This window comes from Syngnathoides biaculeatus, chromosome 9, assembly GCF_019802595.1.
Source record: "Syngnathoides biaculeatus isolate LvHL_M chromosome 9, ASM1980259v1, whole genome shotgun sequence".
Classification (NCBI taxonomy): Eukaryota; Metazoa; Chordata; class Actinopteri; order Syngnathiformes; family Syngnathidae; genus Syngnathoides; species Syngnathoides biaculeatus.
The window spans coordinates 5,658,665-5,661,752 of record NC_084648.1 but is presented as its reverse complement, the minus strand read 5'-3'; the positions used below and the strand labels follow the sequence as shown (position 1 = coordinate 5,661,752).

Genomic DNA, 3,088 nt, shown 5'->3' with positions numbered 1-3,088 from the left:
ATTTTTCTTTTTAGATTATCTCTCTCACAGTGGACATGCATCTACAATAAAATTTTCAGACCCCTCCTTGATTTCTACGTGGGAGAACTTGCAATATAGCAAGGTGTTCAAATACTTACAGTATTTTCCTCACTGCATAATCGAGAAACCTATTTTTTGGTTGAGTGAGGGATAACAGATATAAAAAAACCTTTCAATTTCCATCCATTTATAAAAAAAAAAAAACAAGTCTGTTTCAAATTGACAGTGTGGAAAATATTTTAATAGTGTAAATTAGAGGTTTTGGCTGGCAACCAGTTCAGGAAGTACCTCTCCCCCTGCCCGAAGACACCTGGGATAGGCTTCAGCTATTCTGTGACCCTTGTGAGGATAAGCGGCTCCAAAAGTGGAAGGATGCGTGGATGTAAATTGATTATGTTTCTGTTGGTGATTTGGTCTGCGACGTTAGAAAAAAGGCAAAAATGTGTATAAAATAAGATGGGTTTAAATGTCTCATTTCAATGAAACATAAAAATATTCCATCTGCTGTCATCCCAAGATATAATCATTAATTAGAGGCTGAAATTCTCATTAACCAGTTTAATGAACAATCAATTGTTCCAAATCCATCCATCCATCCAGATCGAACCTGGGATCTCAGAACTGTGAGGCCAACGCTTTCTAGCTGCTTCACCGTGCCCCCTTGTCTCAAATCATAATTGAATAATTTGATAATTGTTTAGTTGTCGATTAATGCACTTCAAAACATTACCATCAACTGAGTGATTGACTGAATTTAAATTACAAATCTTTTTCCAAGACAGGAACTCATCATCTCAGTCTCCTGGTAACTGATCCTAACCTGTATTAATTAAACTTATCCATGTGTAGAAAAATAACAAAACCACTCAAAAATTACATTTCTTTCGGCTTTTCCCTTTCAGGGTGGCCACAGAGTGTCAACTTGGATGAACGCACATAATACGCCAGATGCCCTTCCTGACGCAACCCTTCTCAGGGAACGGAGTGGAGTGGAGGCCCCCAGTGGGATACGAACCCACAACTCCTGGTTTTCCAAACCAGTGGTCTAACCACTGAGCTACAGGGGCTCTTAACAAAGCCACTCAGACTTTTCTTTAATTATCAGGTGACATGTCCGCATAAAGAGCAGATACAATAATATTGTGTTATTCAGCATAAATTATTTTAAGAATCAAACATGCGCATACGCTAAACTGGACTTTGTGGAGAGGAAGAATTGAAGAATATTTAGTATCACGTTAGCAACAAATAATTCTTTTTTTTTTTTTTGACAACCATATGGGGCATAATTTGTCATTTATAGCAATGTGGCCAGCACTGGCTCCCGAGTAAGACAAAGGTATGCGTCTTGTCTTTGCTCGGCATTACGTTGACAGTAGTTGTTAATCACTATGGCGGTAACACTCCAAGCTAAAGGTTTGGTAACTTACAGTATGTCTGGATCAGACTACAAGATAAATTTGCTCTATCATTATGGCACAATGTCAGACTCCAGTACTGCCATTGCCACACGTCAAAAATATTACAACACCATATTTTTTTACAACCATCAGGGTAATCGTGTCCAGGGTTAGGGTTAGGATTAAGCTACCAGGAGAGGTGGAACTGGAATGTGTGTCAATGATACTGGATATAACCGTTACCCATCCATCCATCCATCCATCCATCCATCCATCCATCCATCCATTTTCTTAGCCGCTTATCCTCACAATGCTGGAGCCTATCCCATCTGTTAACGGTCAGGAGGCAGGGTACACCCTGAACTGGTTGCCAGCCAATTGCAGGGGACATAGAGACAAACAGCCGCACTCACAATCACACCTAGGGGCAATTTAGAATGTCCAATTAATGTTGCATGTTTTTTGGGATGTGGGAGGAAACCGGAGTGCCTCGAGAAAACTCACGCAGGCACGCAGAGAACATGCAAACTCCACACAGGGAGGGCTGGGATTGAACCCAGGTCCTCGGAGGTGTGAGGGCAATGCTTACCGTTACCATGGTGGCAAAAATAAATTACTGAGGAAGACGCAATGTTTTTGATGTTTTGTCTGAGCGAAAGAACAAAGAAGGCAAAAATGAAGAAAAAAAACTATCTGGTGTCATCCTTGTGTGCTCCGTGGAGAAAGGTTTGGGTCTGTCCAGTCTTCAATGAGTGCTTGAAGTCATGTTCACGTACTTTTAATATTGCTAGCAAGCAGGCAACGTAATGTTGTGTAGCTCACTAGATAACTAGTTCTTTGTTTGCACATACAGTACTTTGACAAATGTATTTGAAATAAACGTCTTAACAGATGGTCCACTCATATCATATGAAGCAAACAAATCTGTTCTGTTTGTTTTAATATGTGCTATGTTGGAGACAGATGGACCAAAGATTAGAAGGGAACATAACTTTTTGATTTAAACTAAATAAAGCCCAAAAGGCCCCGAAGCAGATAGCCATGCAATAACTGTGAAAAGACGAAACCAAGAAACAAAACAAGGCGCATAGAACAAATGAAAAGAGGCTCAGAAGAAAAAGATGAGCTGGGTGAAAAAAGATGAACAGAAAAGACAAAAGATCAGTCAGATGAAACACAGTTAGGAGAAGACGAGGGCACAAAAGAACACAACTAGTTGACACAGACTGAGCAGGAATGAGGCCTCATTTGGTGAAACTAATTGAGGGAAGAAAAATAAATCAGATCATACCAAAGCAAATGATTGTAGGATAGAAATATTTGTAAAGCGATTTCATGAGGTTTCATCAACAATGAGAGTAATGGCATTGATTTTCTGGTAAATAAACTAGTCAAGATAATACTTGGCTTGTGGGGATTTAAGAAGATTATCATGGATTTCAATAAAATTAAAATCAAGTATGTAAAAATAACATTTTCTGAAAAATTCACTTACACTGATCCTTTCTTTTTAAACATATTGCATCCATTCCATAATGCAAAGAACTGAAATTACAAGTAGACAAGGTAAGCGATATCAGTGAAGCAAGCGTAATGGCCCACTTTGGGGGACCTTTGGTGCTTTACCCAAGGGCATCTCAGCATTGCTTTTTGTATTTTAAGCCACT

At 39.2% G+C, this 3,088-nt stretch overlaps 1 non-coding gene across 1 annotated transcript; it reads right to left on the bottom strand.

Moving 5' to 3' along the window:
* Positions 1–1,015: 1,015 nt before the first annotated feature.
* On the bottom strand, positions 1,016–1,088 carry trnas-gga (transfer RNA serine (anticodon GGA)). The gene has a single exon. It is a non-coding gene; the product is annotated as a tRNA-Ser (tRNA).
* Between the last annotated feature and the right edge of the window lie 2,000 nt (positions 1,089–3,088).